The 19,663-nt window shown below is 43.4% G+C and overlaps 1 long non-coding RNA gene across 1 annotated transcript in view; it reads left to right on the top strand.

Moving 5' to 3' along the window:
- LOC147376241 (uncharacterized) overlaps nucleotides 1-18,691 on the top strand; it is a 31,355-nt gene extending 12,664 nt beyond the window's left edge. The window contains exon 2 of the long non-coding RNA XR_015160891.1: nucleotides 18,638-18,691. This is a non-coding gene — a long non-coding RNA (uncharacterized LOC147376241). The remainder of the gene's footprint in view (nucleotides 1-18,637) is intronic.
- The last annotated feature ends 972 nt before the right edge of the window (nucleotides 18,692-19,663 follow it).

Genomic DNA, 19,663 nt, shown 5'->3' with positions numbered 1-19,663 from the left:
TCCACCACTTACCCTTTAGCTATTGTGCTCTGAAAACAGAACAATGACCTCCTCCCAAGTTCCCAATCAAAAAGATTCTTTTTCCAGACCTCATTTGACTTGCCCTCTCTGATTGCTCCCCTTGAAAAACTCTCTGCTCGCAGTGTCTCTCCTGCTACCTGCCACTGTGTTGACTCCCCTTCTACCTGATGCTCCCTAGTATTCTGACCTTGGCCGCATTCTTTTCTCAGACCACAACTCTCTCCTCGGCCATCTCTTCGCTCTCACAGCTTCAACCACCTTAGGGTTTGTTCTCTGCAAACTCTCTCCAGACCAGGCCTCCCCACTGAGCCTGAGAGTCAGAGATCCATCTGCCTTCTGCATCTCTCCATCTGCCCCAAACCACTTCTCCTCCAGGGCTCCCTGTGCCAGTAAATGTCACCACCATCTACCTAGTTTTTCAGCCAGAAACCATGGGGCCATCCTAGTCTTCTTTTGCTCCCTCATTCCCCATAATCAAATCACTAGTCTGTATTGCTTTTATTTTTTTTTTTAATTGATGTGGACCATTTTAAAAGTATTGATTTTGTTACAATATTGTTTGTTTCATGTTTTGGTTTTTTGGCTGACAGGCATGTGGAATCTTACCTCCCCAAACAGGGATGGAACCACCTCTCCTGCATTGGAAAGGGAAATCCCAACACTGGATTGTCAGGGAAGTCCCCTGTATCGCTTTTACAATACAATTCAAAACTCTCTATAACTGATCCCTCCTGTCTATCCTCAGTGTCTCTGCCTGGATGAGGAGCAATATCACTTGTCGTGTGCTTGTTTTTCTAAACACAGACATGGAATTATCATCACTTGGCACAGAAGCTTCCGCAGTGGCTCAGCCGTAAAGAATCTGCCTGCAATGCAGGAGACACAGGAGATGCGGATTCAATTCCTGGGTCAGGAAGATAGCCTGGAGGAGGAAATGGCTACCCACTCCTGTATTTTTGCCTGGGAAATCCAATGGACAGAAGAGCCTGATGGGCTGCAATCCAAAGGGTTGCAAAGAGTTGGACACGACTGAGCATGTAGGCATGCACAACAACTGCACAGAATTTATCACCTCTGAAGCATCACCCCTTCAGTAATGCTGATGGGGAGACTATTTGAACCCTCTGTGCTGGGTCAGGGTTTGTCATAGAACAAGAGTCTTAAACCCAATCTAGAGGATCCAGGTAGGTCTGTATCTCTATAAACAGTCAGTTGAATATGAAAATAAGTAACTTAACTGGGGCGGGGCAAAGCTGGCAGTGGGGGGCATGTAGACAGCGGAGAGGAAGGGACTGAGCTGAACTAAAAGACACCGTGCTCCATCTGAAGGCAGTGACGCTCCACTGCACCCATCAATCACAATGTGGAAATGCAGGCCTCGAGTTGCCAAATAATCTAATTCCCCACCCCACCCCCTAAAAAGCTAGAAATTCCAATTTTTATCTAAAAATCTTCCTTTTATAATGTTGGAGATGAATTCAAAATATTTTTTAAAGTATCAGGTAGTCAAACAAAGCATAATCTATAGGACTGAGAGGACTTGTTCAGGACTTCCACATTTAAGGTTTTTTATCTGTGGAGGGGCATGGTAGAAACAATGTTCTGGGAAAATGTTTCTAGAAGCAGTGTGCATGGTCTCGGCTGTGAGGAGAAGGTGAAGGCAGGGAAAACTAGCAGCGAGCCCAGGTGTGGAGAGGAGAGGCCCTGGATGGGTGGATAGCAGTGGAGCCAGCATGTCATGGATGTCCCCCACACCACACACCAGCTGAACAAGACACAACCAGAGATGAGGTCTTCGTGGCAAAATTCTCCAAAGGAACCCATCTCGGTCTGAGTCGCTGCCTCTACTCACCTACCGACATTAACCTGCGCTCCTCAGCCCCACCCCCATTCTCTTGAGGAACCTGAGGGACCCTGGTGACGTCCATATGGCTCTGATGAGGAAGTCGCCGGCTACTTTCAGAACTGCCATTGTCTCACTCTGTTGCCTTATGCAAATGGCAGGCCCGCCGAGCCTGTTTCTCCATCTGGATCCCCAAAGGAAAGCCTTCTGGACAACCTGACCTTCCTCTTGGAGACAGTAAAAGGAGCAATGAGGAAGCGTTTGCAAAGCCCCCCCACACCCACTTGTTTGTCGAGGGAAGGAGAGCTGCTCTCTAAATTATTAAGGAGACCGATCTGAGCCCGGAGGGAGTCTTGGAAACTTCATTATTATGCGTGGTGTGTGGCTGTCTTTTGAATATTCTGCTTGCTTGGTTTCTAATTTCCTTTTCCTACGTAAGTCTTTCTCCCTCATAAATCTTTGCATCTCAATGTGCTGTTCTTTCTTCCTTTGTGTTCTGAACTGGGAGTTCTCACAACCCCTCCATAGTTAACCTGATCCTCCAAAGTCGGGCTCTGAGCAGCCCTGGGTGAAATTAGGATGAGTCCTGGAGAGGAGAGGAGAAGAGAGGGGGCGTTGAGGAGAGTGAAGTGGGTCAGGAACCCTCCCATTGCGCCTACCTCTCCCAGCTGGCCAAGGGAACACTCTCCAGATCAGTTCTCTAGAACAAACAAACAAACAAGCACCACAAGCTGATAGTACAAGCAGGACTTCCAATTTCCCTGGGGTAGCACCTCACCCAGAATCAGCAGCAAGTGCACCCTAGTGGGAATCAGAGGCACCCTATGTGAGAGGCAAAGCAAGCCTCCCTGAAATGGGCACTCCTTGGCATATGATACAACAAACAAACCCCTCAAATTGGTGTCTTCGTCACTAAAAGACAGAAAGGAAAGTGTCCTTTGGTATAAAGAGGAATCTCATGTCTGAGAAAATGAGTGCTGATCTAATTAGGCTACATTCTCTGGCAGAAGCAGTAGGCAGGGGAGGGACCAGTGGTGATCCCTGGGTGGGGTGACTGTGTGGCCCCTCTACTGGCTCACTCTTGGGACCGGCCCCCAGCCACAGGGTTCCTAGCCAGAACCTGCTACCCCTTAGTTAGGGGAGGCACACTGACTGAAACCCTGGCCAGGCACCAGAGAAACTATTTGCATGAGTTGTTTTACGACAGGAGATCCTGGTAAGGAACACGGAACTAATAAGCCACCACCAACCAATAAGCCACCAGCAACCAGGAGAGTTCAAGAAAGGTCAAAAGGTGACACCACATGTCCAACCACCTCCCTGAATCCTTCTCGCTGGTGTCCATCTTGGCTGAACAAGGTGTGCACCACCAGGAAAGACTCTGAGTTAGAATGATTGGCTAAAGACAACCCAGAAATGAAGCCTATCATCATAAAACCTGAGACTGCAAGCCACATGGCAGAGCGGTTCTCCTGGGTTCCCTTACCCTACTGCTCTCCGTCTGGGTGCCCTTTCCCAACAAAATCTCTTGCTTTGTCAGCACATGTGTCTCCTGCACAATTCATTTCCAAGTGTTAGACAAGAGCCCACTTTTGGGCCCTGGAAGGTGTCGCCCTTTCTGCAACCTTCACCCTTGCTTTTGAAATGTGTTGAAGCAGGCCCAGCTGTTTAAACTGTGGCATCCCTGTTTATCTTTGTGTTCTCAGTGCTTAATATCAATAGTTAAGTGCTTGAATGGAATTTAAATTGCTGTAAGCTTGTTCATTACAAAATAACAGAAAATTTTCAGAGGGATGGTGGTTGGGGCTGCATTTCTACTGTTACCGAGTCCAAGCTCCCTCTGCTCACCACATGACAGGCCAATGAATCTGAGAGATGAGGTGTTGAGGCAAGGAATACGACTTTATTCAGAAAGACTGCTGACCGAGAAGATGGCATCTCGAAGTAACCATCTTGTTCATGTCTGGAAACTAGGTTCTCTTACAGAGCCAGAGAGAGCCAACGAGAAACTGAAGTCAAAAGGCAGAACAGAGAGGGAGAGGTAAAGGGGAAGTAAAGTGAAAGGGTCTTCAGTCCTGCAAAACATCTCCCGGAAGGGCCAGTCTTCAGAAAGGGTGTGTTAATCTCTTCTGTTCACAGGTGGGCAGGGTCAGATGATCTCTCTATGAGCTAAACAAAAGCACTTTGGTCAGGCAGGGGCAGGGTCCTTTGAGGCAAGACATTACATATGATTTCCTCGGAAGAAAAGCTATGACCAACCTATATAGTGTATTAAAAAGCAGAGAGATTACTTTGCCAAAAAAGGTCCATCTAGTCAAAGCTATGGTTTTTCCAGTAGTCACTTATGGATGTGAGAATTGGACTATAAAGAAAGCTGAGCACTGAAGAATTGATGCTTTCGAACTGTGGTGTTGGAGAGGACTCTTGAGAGTTCCTTGGACTGCAAGGAGATCAAACCAGTCAATCTTAAAGGAAATCAGTCCTGACTATTCATGGAAGGACTGATGCTGAAGCTGAAACTACAATACTTTGGCCACATGATGTGAAGAACTGACTATTGGAAAAGAACCTGATGCTGGGAAATATTGAAGGCAGGAGGAGATGAGATGGTTGGATAGCATCACCAACTCAATGGACATGAGTTAGAGTAGGCTCCAGGAGTTGGTGGACAGGGAAGCCTGGCGTGCTGTAGTCCATGGGGTCGCAGAGTAAGACATGACTGAGCAACTGAACTGAACTGATTATGTATGATTATAATAACAAAAGCAAGGAAAGGCAAGTCAAAGAAGCAGTTTCCAACATAGAGTCAGAATTGCCTTCCTCTCTGCAAGAGTTGGTGTCTGGCTTAACTTTTTATGTCTGGAGGGTCAACATGGTATAATGGGAAAATCTTGGGTCTTGGAGTTAGATATGATTAGATTTCAACAGGAGTTCCTCCACTTACTAGTTGTGGGACCTATAAAAGTTTTAAAAACTTTCTGCGCCTCAGTTTCTTCATCTTTAAAATGAAAACCTATTTCAGAATCTAGTTCATTTAGCATAATGCAAACTATTTAAACCACACCAGACACACATTTAATGACATGGAAACTTTATGACATGTTAAATTTAAAAAGTAAAGTTATGAAAACTGTTATAGAATGTAACCAGTTTGTAAGATGACATAACACTGGATGTCCCAAGTTTTCTTCTGTGTTTTGATCTATTGCTACCATATTTGCATGGCATCATTGTTACCAAGTCCACACTTGCTCCGTTTGCCGCACAACGGGCCAATAAAACCAAGAGATGAGGTGTTGAGGCAAGGAATACGACTTTATTCAGAAAGTCAGCAGACTGAGATATGATGGCAGATTAGTCAGTCAGTTCAGTCGCTCAGTAGTGTCCAACTCTTTGCGATCCCGTGGTCTGCAGCATGCCAGGCTTCCCTGTCCACCAACTCCTGGAGCCTACTCAAACTCATGTCCATTGAGTCGGTGATGCCATCCAACCATCTCATCCTCTGTCGTCCCCTTCTCCTCCTGCCTTCAATCTTTCCCAGCATCAGGATCTTTTCAAATGAGTCAGTTCTTCGCATCACGTGGCCAAAGTATTGGAGCTTCAGCTTCAATATTAGTCCTTCCAATAAATATTCAGGACTGATTTCCTTTAGGATTGACTGGTTTGATTTCCTTGCTATGCAAGGGACACTGAAGATTTTTCTCTAGCACCACATTTCTAAAGCATCAATTCTTCAGTGCTTAGCCTTCTTTATGGTCCAACTCTTGCATCTGTACAGGACTATAGGAAACACCATAACTTTGACTATACAGACCTTTGTTGGCAAAGTAGTGTCTCTGATTTTAATACCTTGTCTAGGTTTGTAGCCCAAGCTCCTCTGTCCATGGAATTCTCCATGCAAGAATACTGGAGTGGGTTGCCATTCCTTCTCCAGGGGATCTCCTGCAATACAGGCAGATTCTTTACCATCTGAGCCACCAGGGAAGCCCATCAGCTCCTTATCTCAAATCAAAGGACAGGACTTTGATGGAATCATCTGCAGAGTTTAATGTGTGCCTCCTACATTTGAAGAACACAGGTCTGCTGACTGGCTCACACTGCAGAAATTGATAAGTCGAGGACTGAAGTGTGGGAATTCTCAGAGTCTGCCTGGGCAAATGGTGTTTCCTATGGACAAGACAAAGTCCCTAAGGGAAAGGGAGTTGAGGTGGTTATGCTTTGCTCCTGATCAAAATGGCCTCCAGCGGAGGGGGGTGAAAGCTGGAGATGAATTGCTGCTGGACACCTTGATGCTGCAGAAATGGGGAAAGCGAAGTTCTCTGAGGAACCCATGAAAGTCCCTGGAGAAAGAAATCAGCTTCCAACATCTGCAAAGTCCAGAGACAGTGTGATCACTTCCAAAGCATCAAACAAAAATTTTATGAATCAACGAATTCCCCTCCTCAAGCTCCAGGTCCTGAAAGGATCAGAAACAAGTTAGTAAGATGGGAGAAGAGAAGAAGGAATGTGAAAGGAGGAGAGATGAAGCCAAGAGCCCTTCTCTCCCTGGTCTTCAAATTTCAGACTTTTAGCCTGTGGCCAGCCTGAGCTGGAGGAGAAGAGACATTTCAACTGTAAGTTAAAGTTGAAGTTACAACAATTCTTATCTGGAACTGCCATTTAAATTCCCGATTGACATTTTGTGCCTTAAAAAGTGACGATACTGTTTTTACCTCTGAGGAACCACCTACGTCTCTTCTAAGAGTAAGAGAGGAACAGCCCCTTGGTGCAGACTTAAAGAGACAGTGGGACAAAAATGAATTGCTTTAAGATTGCATTCTACCGGTTGTCCTCATTCAATGTAACCTTTACAGGTAAAAATGGGAGAAGGCCTCAAGCAAAGGAATGGAGGTGAGCAGATCCAAGCTCTACTTGGAAAAGGAAACATAAACATATCTCTCCTTGGGGCAGGAAAGAGCAGGAGGGAGCTGGGACTGTAGACAGGGGGCTGACCGGAGGGGCCTCCAGCGCCAAGCTCTAGTCATTTAAATATTGGATAAAATTTCAGGATATTTTGGTACTTATTTCACATAGTATATAAATACTCAAGATCAGTAGAATTAAGTATTTTTGTTTCTTTTTGTTTGTTTAGTTGCTAAGTCATGTCCAACTTTTTTGTGACTCCCACGGACATGCTTTTGATCCCTGGGTTGGGAAGATCCCTGGAGAGGGAAATGGCAACCCACTCCAGTACTCTTGCCTGGAGAATCCCGTGGACAGAGGAGCCTGGTGGGCTACAGTCCATGGGGTCGCAAAGAGTTGGACACGACTGAGTATACACACACTAGCATAAATGTAAACCTATGAAATATATTAAACATATTATTTTAATATAAAAATAAAATCCTGCTTAAAGTAAGTACTACATAAAATAGTTTAATTGGGGTTTAAAGTGAAGTAAAATTACAGTCTTTTAAATGATATTAGTCTATCAACGATATCATCATTGAGCTGTGAAAAGCTTTCCAGTTGCTGAAAACTTCTGAATGTATGCTGGTTAAGGGAATGATAAGGAGATAGCTATAAGATGTTCTTAAATATTTTCTCTAGTCCTGTATATTCAAACAACCCTATCTTTAGGTTAATAAGTTCGAGGAGATTTGGGTGAGGGGCAGTATTTTCTTTCTTTGCAGGGACAACTTTTTGTTTGTAACAATCTTTATTTTTTTTTTTGCTTCAAAAAAAGTATCTCTCACTTGTCTTCATCTTCCTAGCTCACCTTACATTAATGAAGATTCTCATGTGGGCACCATATTAATAACAATAGTGTTCTGGTCCTTCTCCTTCTGTTGGAAATCTTTGTAACAGATAAGAATTATTCTTGCATTAGAAGCTTTGCTTTAGTGGTTGTAATTTTCTTCTTTGGCTTAAGGATTATGGAAGTATAGAAGATAGCTTTCTAAACAAGCTCACTTATATTTGATTCAAAATTTTAATGAAGCATGTCTCTGATTTGCCTGAAGACATAAATGATTCAGATTTTTTAAACTCCAAAATAACCGTATCACACCAACAAGAATGCCAGTATTACAGGACTTTAAAACAGCATGGAAAACCAGAGCCGTGGACCACTGAACACTGATACTGTAAATCATTCTTCCATGGGCAATGTGGAGCCAATAGAAATGTTTAAACAAGGAAATGACAAAGATATATAGACGCAGACATAGACAGACCTGGTTAGAGTTGTAGAGAGTGTTAAGCCCACCCACCTCTGCTAAAAGGTCAGCAACTTCAGTGTGAGTCACTGACAAATCACGTGGGAAGATGATTAATGAGGAGAAGAAAGCTGGGAGAAAGGCATGGAAGCGTCTGTTGTTTTCCCCTAATCATTCTGTCACTCGTTTCTAGTAAAAACAGTTCTAAGTCTCCTTTGAAGAACTGCCTGTACTCGTCTAGCTTATGTGTGTGGGTTTGACTTCCCCTTCAACTCCAGAGATGGTTGGAAGTGATTTGTCATGAATTAAACACGTGTCTCCAATCTTGCAAATGATTGCAGTCTAGGGTTTATTTATGTGGGGGAAATTCTTTTTTTCCGGATATACTGGATGCTCAAGAGATAGAACTGCTATAGCCATTGTGTGACCCAGGGGTGTGTTAGGAGTCACCAAATAAAGTTTCAGGAAAAAGGCAACAGAGTGAGAGAAAGATCTGGAGGCTTCAAAAGAACCAGAACCCATTATTATCTGAGCTTCTACACAGCCAAGCCTTCTGAAGTTTCCGATTATGCAGCCTAATTAATTCCTTTTCTTTTTTCATATTAAGCCAACTTGAGTCAAATTTTCTACATTTACAACAGAAAGTTCTAAATGATATTTAAGAAAAAAATAAGAAAAACCCAGAAAGCCATCAATTAGGACTGAGGTGATAGTAGGAAGAAATACTTAGTGGCCCCAAGTCATGAAGGAAAAACCCTTTCAGTCTCCCAAGTTAGAGGGTATAGTGAATGCAAGTAAGTAAGTGCTGAGTCCTGTCCGACTGCAACCCAATGGACTGTAGCCCACCAGGCTCCTCTGTCCGTGGGATGTGCCAGGCAATAATACTGGAGTGGGTTGCCATTTCTTTCTCCAGGGGATCTTCCCAACCCAGGAATGGAATCCAAGTTTCTATGTCTCCTGCATTGGTAGGTGGGTTCTTTACCACTAGCGCCACCTGGGCTGAATCATGTATGCAAAATGGCACACAAATTACTATCCCTTCCCCAGTGAGTTCAGCAGTATAGTATCTGTGGCTCATAGTGTTGGCTCAGATGTCAGACAGACATGGGTTCAAATTCAGACCACCTAGACTCTTGGACAAGTTACTTGCATCCTTGGACAAGTTACTTAATTTTTGTTCTCTAACCTCAGTTTCCTTCTCTATGAAATGGTAATAGGACCTTCCATTTAACTTACTAGGAGGATTAAATGGCACATTGCATGTGAAAGGTTTAGCGTAAGGCCAGGTATTAATATTATTATTGATAGTTTCTCTTTTCCAAACTTGCTGGAGATTATCACTGGGGAAAATTTTTGTTGGAGGTAAAAATACCAATGTCAGTCACCTGCCTCCATGCTTATGTCTTTATCTCCTTTACCATCTTAATGGGAGAGGAAGCCCAATGGCAACCCACTCCAGTACTCTTGCCTGGAAAATCCCATGGATGGAGGAGCCTGGTAGGCTGCAGTCCATGGGGTCGCTAAGAGTCGGGCATGACTGAGCGACTTTACTTTCACTTTTCACTTTCATGCATTGGAGAAGGAAATGGCAACCCACTCCAGTGTTCTTGCCTGGAGAATCCCAGGGACAGAGGAGCCTAGTGGGCTGCCGTCTATGGGGTCGCACAGAGTTGGACATGACTGAAGTGACTTAGCAGCAGCAGCCCTTACTGAAAGAGGATTTAAGGCTCTTTCTGCCTAAGGCTGATCTAGAGAAGTTGATGCATCTCCTGTCCAAGACTGATCCTTCTTTCTTTCTTCTTTATCACAACTTCTTTATAGAGATTTTCCCTATCAATGATTCCTTTTTGTCTTCTTGTTTCTCCCCTCACTGGCAGTTTTCTTTCATTTTATTAAAAAAAAAAGCTCTCCCAGACTAAAATAATCCCTTCTTGGTACTTAGCTGGTAGTCCAGTAGTTAAGAATCTGCTTTGTAATGCAGGGGAAGGCAGGTTCGAACCCTGGTTGGAGAACTAAGAACCCCCACACACCACAGAGCAACTAAGCCTACAGACCACAACTACTGAGCCTGAGAACCACGACTAGAAAGTCTGTGCCACAAAGAAAGATTCCACATAACACATGGAAGATCCTGTGTGTCTCAACTAAGACCTGATGCATAAAAAAAAAAAAAAAAAAAAATCCCCTCCTGACCATCAGTAGTTCTCAAAGTGTAATCTGAAGAACTCCTATATCAGAATCACGTGGAGACCAGCAAGCCTCTGGCTACCTCGTCATCACCCTCTGTTGTGCTGCTGCTACTTCATTTTCCCATGTCCCTCAAATCTTCAAAAGTACCAAACCTACCCCTTCGCACTCAGGGGAAAAAAAGAATCATCCCCCTCCGCCACACACACACAAAACCCCTCTAATTCCCATACTGTAAGTGAATCTTCACTTACGTCTACTTTTTCTTTTTTCCCATCTGTCAATGTTGACTATATGTACCTTCTTCTGAAGCTAAAAGTCTCCTAAATACTTCACTCAATTATCCTGTCTTTTGTATTTTCAGCCTCTCCCTATCTACAGCCTTCTTTCTATCAACATTTAAGCACACATAGGAACATCTCTCATCTTCAAAATACAGTTAGTTCTCCCTTAATGTCCTGAATCAAACACCTCATGATACTGTACTTGTTCACCTCCTCTTCTTAGCTAAACTTCAGGAAGATGTCTACACTTTCTTCCTACTCACTACCCAGTTCTATGTGATTTTCATCCCACTCTTTCACTGAAACTGCTCTCCCTAACATGACCAGAGAATATTTTGTTAAATTCAGGAGACACTTGGTTCATCTATCATGACCTCTCAGCTCCATTTGACACTACTGTCCATTCTCTTCTTTTGGCTTTCTTTCTTCTCTTGTCTTTCATACCTAAGTCTTTTCTATCTCTGCCACACCTTAAAATTTTTTTTTTAATTTTTAAATAAAAAATTTATTTTTCCCAGTCCTTATCATTCTCCTTCTCAGGTTTCTCTTTCTCTGCCCTTCCCCTAAATAACGATGTTCCTTATGTTACTAATCAAGAGCTTCCTGCCTCACACGGAAGCCAGCACAGAAGTCAGTATTATAGCACTGGTTTTTGAGAAAAGAAAGCATTATTGTGAAGTCTACTTGATTTCGGACATGCACAGCAGTAAGCGGCAGTTTGCAACAGGCAGCAGCGAGCGGTAGCTGGAAGCAGGGTCTAAGTTTCCCAGACTGGGAGTCCTAACCACTGGACCACAGGGGCCAGCAGTTAGGGCTAAGTTCCGTAGTCTTGCCTGCCTAATCAAGAATGAATTCAGGCGAGGAAGCAGAAGGTAAATGGTAAAGTAAAAAGTTCATTGAAAAGAAAAGTACATATGGAAAGGCACACAGGTGAGACCAGAGAGAAAGTTGTGCCTCTGGAAATTTAAATCCTTTATAAAGGGGCAGATTTCTGGGTCTTCATCTTCCCTTAGGCTAATCACCTTGCTTTATCTCCCTGCTGGTTAATTTATCTCAGGACCTTCCCCTGAGGTGCACATGCACACCCTAGCCAAGATGGATCTCAAAGTGAAGGCTTCTGAAGGAACAAGACTCATATGGCCTGGAATTATCCTCTGACTTTTGGCTCCAAGGAGCCTTTCTGCACATGTGTAGTGTCTACCTTATCAGACAGGGTTTTTTCCTTTCTTTGTCCTTGCCATGATTATTCCCTTGAGGTAAGAGACAAAAACTGGCTATTTACCCAGTTTTTGTTGGCTGCAAATTCCTCAACTGGAGCCCACCTATCTCATCTCAAGAAATGTAAGCAGAAGGGTGACTGATTATAAATTTCCAACCTGGAGCCCACCTATCTCCTACCTCATACTCACAAAGACACAGGAGGCAAAGCTCTCAAACCTCTCTCCTCAACCCAGAGTTTGGGGAGAAATTCAAGAGGTTAGAAGAAGGAAGTGGCAACACACTCCAGTATTCTTGCCTGGAGAATCCTGTGAACAGAGGAGCCTGGTGGGTTGCTGTCCGTGGGGTTGCACAGAGTCGTACACGACTGAAGTGACTTAGCATGCATGCATACATTGGAGAAGGCAATGGCACCCCACTCCAGTACTCCTGCCTGGAAAATCCCCTGGATGGAGGAGCCTGGTGGGCTGCAGTCCATGGGGTCACTAAGAGTCGGACATGACTGGGCGACTTCACTTTCACTTTTCACTTTCATGCATTGGAGAAGGAAATGGCAACCGACTCCAGTGTTCTTGCCTGGAGAATCCCAGGGACTGGGGAGCCTGGTGGGCTGCCATCTATGGGGTCGCACAGAGTTGGACACGATTGAAGCGACTTAGCAGCAGTAGCAGTAGCAGCAACAGCAGCAGCAGGGGAATTTCAAAACTGGAAGCTGATTGGTTAGTCTTGAATAGTCCATATGAGCTACTGGAAGCCAGATTTCCCTTATTGAAGGACTTGTCACTTTGTAAACGGCTCTGGTGGCAACATTTCTATTCTCTGAGTTCTATAGACTGAAGATTTTTGGTTCTAGGGTCATCCTGGAGACATGGGTTCCTGTCTGGCAAACGCACAGTGCTATCTCTGTAAAATAACTCCAGCTTTGATTAATCAACAACCTGTTTAAAGGAAGTAAAACCAGTTTAAGCTGGCGCTGTTTCAGTTTGATTAGTCAGCAACCTATTTAAGGAGGCAAAAGCAGTTGAAGCTGGTTTTATGTGCTATTTCAAAAAATCTTCCCTTTTTCTTCGTACATTCTTCAGTCTTGAGGGAAATAGGGCAATGACCATTCTAGGTGTTCCTTCTGATTGGAGTTGTGAATTTTTATAAGAGGAAGGAAATTGTTTTGCATTTAATCATAAATATTTGCAAATTCCACCTTGAACTCTTAAGTCGAGCAATCTCATGCAAATGGGGAAGGCCTTTTTAAATATACACGATGAACAATAAGTACAAAATCTGATGAATGATTGGATTAACCCTAAGATACAAAAAACTATGACTCCTAACTTTAAGAGTCCTTAAAAAAAAAAAAAAAAAAAAAAACACACCTATTCCTTTGGGAATCCATGAAAACATGTTATAGTATCTAATTGTTTTACAATATGAGCTACTCATGCTGCATGATCATTTTCAAAACTGTAATAATACCCAGTTTTAAGGAAGATTCTTTCATATAACATTTCATAAGGGCTCATTTGGAGCTTGTGGCTAAGGGTTATTCTTATCCCAAGCTAAGTTGGTTTCTTGACATATTTTGGTGATTGTCTTTCTAAAAGTATGATTCATCTTTTCAGTTTTTCCTGTAGACTGAGGTCTCCATGAAGCATATAACTTTCACTGTATTACGAGGGTCTAAGATACTCCTTCAGTTATCTTGGCTATGAAATCTCCATGTCACTTTGATAGAAAGAGGCAATTGAAAAAGAGGGAAACTTTCCTTTAGTAGGTCTTTGTTACCTCGGAAACTTTCTCTGTTCATCATAGAAATGCTTCGACCCATCCTGTGAAGATGTCCACAAATACAAGCAAATATCTGTTATTTCCCCTGTTCTTGGCCTAACAGTAAAGTCTGTTTACCAATCACTTCCTGGTTTTGTCCCTCAGGTTTGCACCCTTTTACTATTCGGCATGGCCCAGTTTTAGGAGTGTTTCTGGTGCAGATGAGGCAATTTTGTACTACTTTTTGGATGATCCTTTGAATTTGCTAACCAACAATAAACTTCTGTAGCCAATGATAGGTTGTATCCTTCCCATAATGGGCTCTTTGATGTAAATGAGTTATAGTTCTTTCCAGTAAACGTGCAGATGTAAGCACTAGTCCCTATTCAAGTCCAGCCTTATTTGGTTGTTTGGTACTGATTATCATCTAAGTCTTGAGTGTTAGCCACTCAGTCGTGTCTGATGCTCAGCCACCCTATGGACTGTAGCCTGCCAGCTCCTCTGGCCTTGGAATTCTCCAGTCAAGAATACTGGAGTAGGCTGCCATTCCCTTCTTCAGTGGACCTTCTAGACCCAAGGATCAAACCCAGGTCTTCTGCATTGCAGGTAGGTTCCTTACTGTCTGAGCCACCAGGGAAGCCTGAAGTCTTAAGAGTCATCAAAATCCCCATAAGTGTCTTTTTTTTAGACCCATTTTTGAATACTAAGGCTTAAAAATTGATGAATCCACACTTGGAATTAGTGCAAGAGCCTTAGGATCCGGGGTTTTGGCTCTGGCTGCCTGTTTATAGCCCGATCCATCAAATTATTTCCTTCAGCTACATAACTATCATTCTTTTGGTGGCCAGGGCATTGTACTATGGCTATTTCTTTAAGCATTATAACAGAGTCTAATAAGGCCAGTATCTCCTCTGTGTATTTAATTTCTTTCCTCTCTGATATCAGTAGACCTCTCTTTCCCTCTGGACCCCTGGGTATGCACAACAGAGAAGGCATACTTAGAATCAACATAAACAGTTAACTTTTTCTTAGCTCTAAGGTATAGGGCTCTCATGAGGGCTATGAATGCTGCCTTTTGGGCAGATGTACCTGGAAGAGGGCTTCTGCTTCTCGGACTTCCTCATGAATTACAATTGCACAAGCAGCCTTTTGAAGCCCCGGTCCGTGAAACTGCTCCATCTATAAACATTTCCACATCTGGCTTTTCTAAAGGCTGATCAGTCAGGTCAGGTCTGCTAGAATAGACTTCTTCAGTTATTTCTATGGTATGCAATGCCTTAGGGCATTCCACAGCCCAGCTTAATGGTTCACTGTCATTTCTCCTAAGAGCCTCATATAAGGATTTAGCCATGAGTCCAGAGTTAGGAATCCAAATATGGCAAAACCCAGCCATTCCTAAGAATCCTTCCAGTTGCCTTCTGGTGGTGGGTACAACCATCATACCTAATGCTAATGCTTCCCTTAGATTTGTCTTTGTCCTTTTGGTAAATCAAATCCTAGACATTTTACAGTTGGTTGAGAAATTTGCACTTTTCCCTTGGACTTTATAACTCTGGTCTGCCAAAAAGTGAGGATTGTATTTTGGTCTGAAGCATCCTTAGTTTTACAAGTAATTAGTATAAGGGAATCTTTTAATTGGAGGTCCTTTGGCTAGATCAGATCAGATCAGTCACTCAGTCGTGTCCGAATCTTCGAGACCCCATGCATCGCAGCACGCCAGGCCTCCCTGTCCATCACAAATTCCCAGAGTTCACTCAGACTCACGTCCATCGAGTCAGTGATGCCATCCAGCCATCTCATCCTCTGTCGTCCCCTTCTCCTCTTGCCCCCAATCCCTCCCAGCATCAGAGTCTTTTCCAATGAGTCAACTCTTCGAATGAGGTGGCCAAAGTACTGGAGTTTCAGCTTTAGCATCATTCCTTCCAAAGAACTCCCAGGGCTGATCTCCTTCAGAATGGACTGGTTGGATCTCCTTGCAGTCCAAGGGACTCTCAAGAGTCTTCTCCAACATCACAGTTCAAAAGCATCAATTCTTTGGTGCTCAGCCTTCTTCACAGTCCAACTCTCACATCCATACATGACCACAGGAAAAACCATAGCCTTGACTAGACGGACCTTTGTTGGCAAAGTAACATCTCTGCTTTTGAATATGCTATCTAGGTTGGTCATAACTTTCCTTCCAAGGAGCAAGCATCTTTTAATTTCACGGCTGCAGTCACCATCTGCAGTGATTTTGGAGCCCAGAAAAATAAAGTCTGACACTGTTTCCACTGTTTCCCCATCTATTTCCCATGAAGTGGTGGGACCGGATGCCATGATCTTCGTTTTCTGAATGTTGAGCTTTAAGCCAATTTTTTCACTCTCCACTTTCACTTTCATCAAGAGGCTTTTTAGTTCCTCTTCACTTTCTGCCATAAGGGTGGTGTCATCTGCATATCTGAGGTTATTGATATTTGCCCCAGCAATCTTGATTCCAGCCTGTGTTTCTTCCAGTCCAGCATTGCATAGAAGTTAAATAAGCAGGGTGACAATATACAGCCTTGACAAACTCCTTTTCCTATTTGGAACCAGTCTGTTGTTCCATGTCCAGTTCTAACTGTTGCTTCCTGACCTGCATACAAATTTCTCAAGAGGCAGATCAGGTGTTCTGGTATTCTCGTCTCTTTCAGAATTTTTCACAGTTTATTGTGATCCACACAGTCAAAGGCTTTGGCATAGTCAATAAAGCAGAAATAGATGTTTTTCTGCAACTCTCTTGCTTTTTCCATGATCCAGCGGATGTTGGCAATTTGATCTCTGGTTCCTCTGCCTTTTCTAAAACCAGCTTGAACATCAGGAAGTTCACGGTTCACGTATTGCTGAAGCCTGGCTTGGAGAATTTTGAGCATTACTTTACTAGCGTGTGAGATGAGTGTAATTGTGTGGTAGTTTGAGCATTCTTTGGCATTGCCTTTCTTTGGGACTGGAATGAAAACTGACCTTTTCCAGTCCTGTGGCCACTGCTGAGTTTTCCACATTTGCTGGCATATTGAGTGCAGCACTTTCACAACATCATCTTTCAGGATTTGGAATAGCTCAACTGGAATTCCATCACCTCCACTAGCTTTGTTCGTAGTGATGCTTTCTAAGGCCCACTTGACTTCACATTCCAGGATGTCTGGCTCTAGGTCAGTGATCACACCATCGTGATTATCTTGGTCGTGAAGATTTTTTTTGTACAGTTCTGTGTATTCTTGCCACCTCTTCTTAATATCTTCTGCTTCTGTTAGGTTTGGCTAAGGCTACCCTGAAGTCGGTGGGAGCATTTTTAAATCCTTGTGTGAGTATATTAGTCACTGGATCATCCCATTCAAAGTCAAATGGTTCCTGGGACTCAGGATTTAGTGATTAAATGCATTAAAAGGCAACTTTTAAATCCAGAATTGTAAACAAGTAAGTCTCAGATAAAGTTGCATAACGATTTGGCACCACTGAATGTATGTCCTCCACAATTTGGTTAATGGCTCTCAAACCCTGCACAAAACGATGCTCTTTTGTCCCAGGTTTTTGTATGGGCAGGACTGGAGTGTCACATGGGGATTGACAAGGTCAGATTAATTGGAATTTAAGAGAGATGATTATCAGAGGCTTTACACCTTCCTTGGCATGCCTCTTTAAAGGGTATTGCTTTAAATTTGCAGCCTTGGCACCTGGACAGAGTTGGCTCCCCTCTTTGCTCTCCCTGTGCACCCATCAGCACAAATATCTGTTCTTACACTTTGTAGAATTTCTTCAGGGACTTCTAGTTGAGGCTTGTCTCCCAATTGTAATAGTGCAGCTTGGAGGGTGCAAGCTTGCTTTTTTTTGGTGATAAAGTCATTTAATTTTGTTAGTAGATCTCACCTAAAAGGAGTAGAACATTCAGGCAAATGCAGAAAGCTGTGCTTTAAATATTTTTCCCCCCCAATTGTATCAGTCAGAGGTAGAAAAGCAGGAGGACACATATGCAAATCCCCTGAGCTGACCTTGGGCATCTAGACCTGTGGGAAACTGTCTCCATGGATATTACCCTCCCTGAAGAAAGGTATCCCTGGGCTGAATTGAGTACCTTCTTGGGTATGAGGGAGCTTCTCTGGTGGCTCAGACAGTAAAGAATATGCCTGCAATGCGGGAGACCCGAATTTGATCCCTGGGTCAGGAAGATCTCCTGGAGAAGGGAATGGTAACCCACTCTAGGATTCTTGACTGGAGAATCTCATGGACAGAGGAGCCTGGCGGGCTACAGTCCATGGGGTCACAAAGAGTCAGACATGACAGCAACTAACGCTTTCCATTCCTTTTTGGGTATGGGGAGGGGAGACTGTTGATTGACTGGTGAGGAAGGTTACAGAGCTAGCGCTGGACCTGGGGCTCTAGGAGGATTGTTGATAGAAGCCTCAGCACCACTCACAGAGATTTCCCCCTTCATAAGGTGGGGGAACAGTGGGAGGCACCAAAGGGGAGCCAGATGTAGTAAGTCAGGATCATCACTGGGCTCTGACTCAGGGAAGACAGACTGTTTGTGGGGGTCTTCCTCTGAACCATAACTTTACACATCTTCTTCAAATTCTTATTCTGATATAAAGACTCAGTTTGGACATGTTGCTGAAAAATGTACAAAATAACTTAGAAAAACCAGTTGAGGTCAAATGTTGTGAGGCCACTACTCATACCTGCCAACTCTTGATCTGAGGAAAGTTGATAACTGTCATGCAAGGCAGAGCTGATGGTAGGACAGCCAAGAGTTCTCCAGTTGGGAATTCCTTCTCTGAAGAAAAACAAGCCCTAGTCAAGTCTGAGGTTTGCAATTGGCTGACTGGATTTCCTTCATTATATTGCTCAAAATAGTGTATACATGTACATACACGCTTAAAAGCAGTTCAGTGCTAACTCCTTGAGAAAGGAGTTGTACAAAAGAGGGTTAAAACTCTCAGTGAAGAAAGGCTAAAATGTGTCCTATTGTATAAAAGCTCTTCCCTTGCAAGAAATGGGAATAAAGCTGATTTTGTTCCATTTATCCTTTTTTTTTTTTTTTTGCAAAACAAGTCTAATTGTAAGATAGTCTTACAATTCCTAAGTAACATTCTGATCTTGTGTTTCTTCCTCAGGATAACCAGAGCAAAATGACAAGAAGCAGATTCAATAAAGCTTTGCTGTGGCCATCCAGTGGTTAACCCTATTGTTGTTCAATTTCTCAGTTGTGTACAACTCTTTGCAACCCCATGGACTGAAGCACTCCAGGCTTCCCTGTCCTTCATCATCTCCCAGAGCTTGCTCAAACTCATGTCCATTGAGTCGGTGATGCCATCCAGCCATCTCATCCTCTGTCGTTCCCTTCTCCTCCTGCCTTCAATCTTTCCCAGCATCAGAGTCTTTTCAAAGGAGTCAGCTCTTCACATCAGGTGGCCAAAGTATTGGAGTTTCAGCTTCAGCATCAGTCCTTCCAATGAATATTCATCCAACGATCTCATCCTCTGTTGTCCCCTTCTCCTCCTACCTTCAATCATTCCCAGCATCAGGAAATTTTCTAATGAGTCTAACTCATTACAGTCAGTCTAACGAGTCTAACTCTAATGAGTTAACCCTATTAGCCAATTCCTAACAGATAAAACAATCATAGACAAACATATACAAGCAGAGAAATCCAAAGACCTCAGCCTCTAACCCAAGGCTTTAGACTTTAATCCTCTTGAGCACTTTACTGGCTGTAACCTTTTATATTGGCTCTCTTAGGGAAGGACTCTAACCCACAAACTGGACTTGCCTCTAGAAATACTGCCACTAGAGCCCTTTACTAAGTGAGAAGTCCTTCAATAAGGAAATTCTGGCTTCTAGCAGCACGAGTAGCTTATGGGAACTAATTCAAGACTAGCCAATCAGCTTTCACATTTGAAATTTCCCCAACCCCTTAAACTTTTCCCTTATACTGGGTCAAGGAGACAGGTTTGAGAGCCTTGCCTCCTCATCAGTCAACCCCAAGATAAAGTTCTTTCTTTTCTCAAAAGCCAGTGCCTTTTTATAGCTGAGTAATATTCCAAAGGGGTAAGATGGGGAGAGGGAAATAGCAGCCCACTCCAGTATTCTTGCCTGGAGAATCACATGGACAGAGGAGACTGGTGGGCTGCAGTCCATGG

This window comes from Bos grunniens, chromosome 3 (genome assembly GCF_055505025.1).
Source record: "Bos grunniens cultivar Pamir isolate PY7600 chromosome 3, Bosgru_T2T1.0, whole genome shotgun sequence".
Classification (NCBI taxonomy): Eukaryota; Metazoa; Chordata; class Mammalia; order Artiodactyla; family Bovidae; genus Bos; species Bos grunniens.
This window is presented reverse-complemented; position numbering and strand designations above follow the sequence as displayed.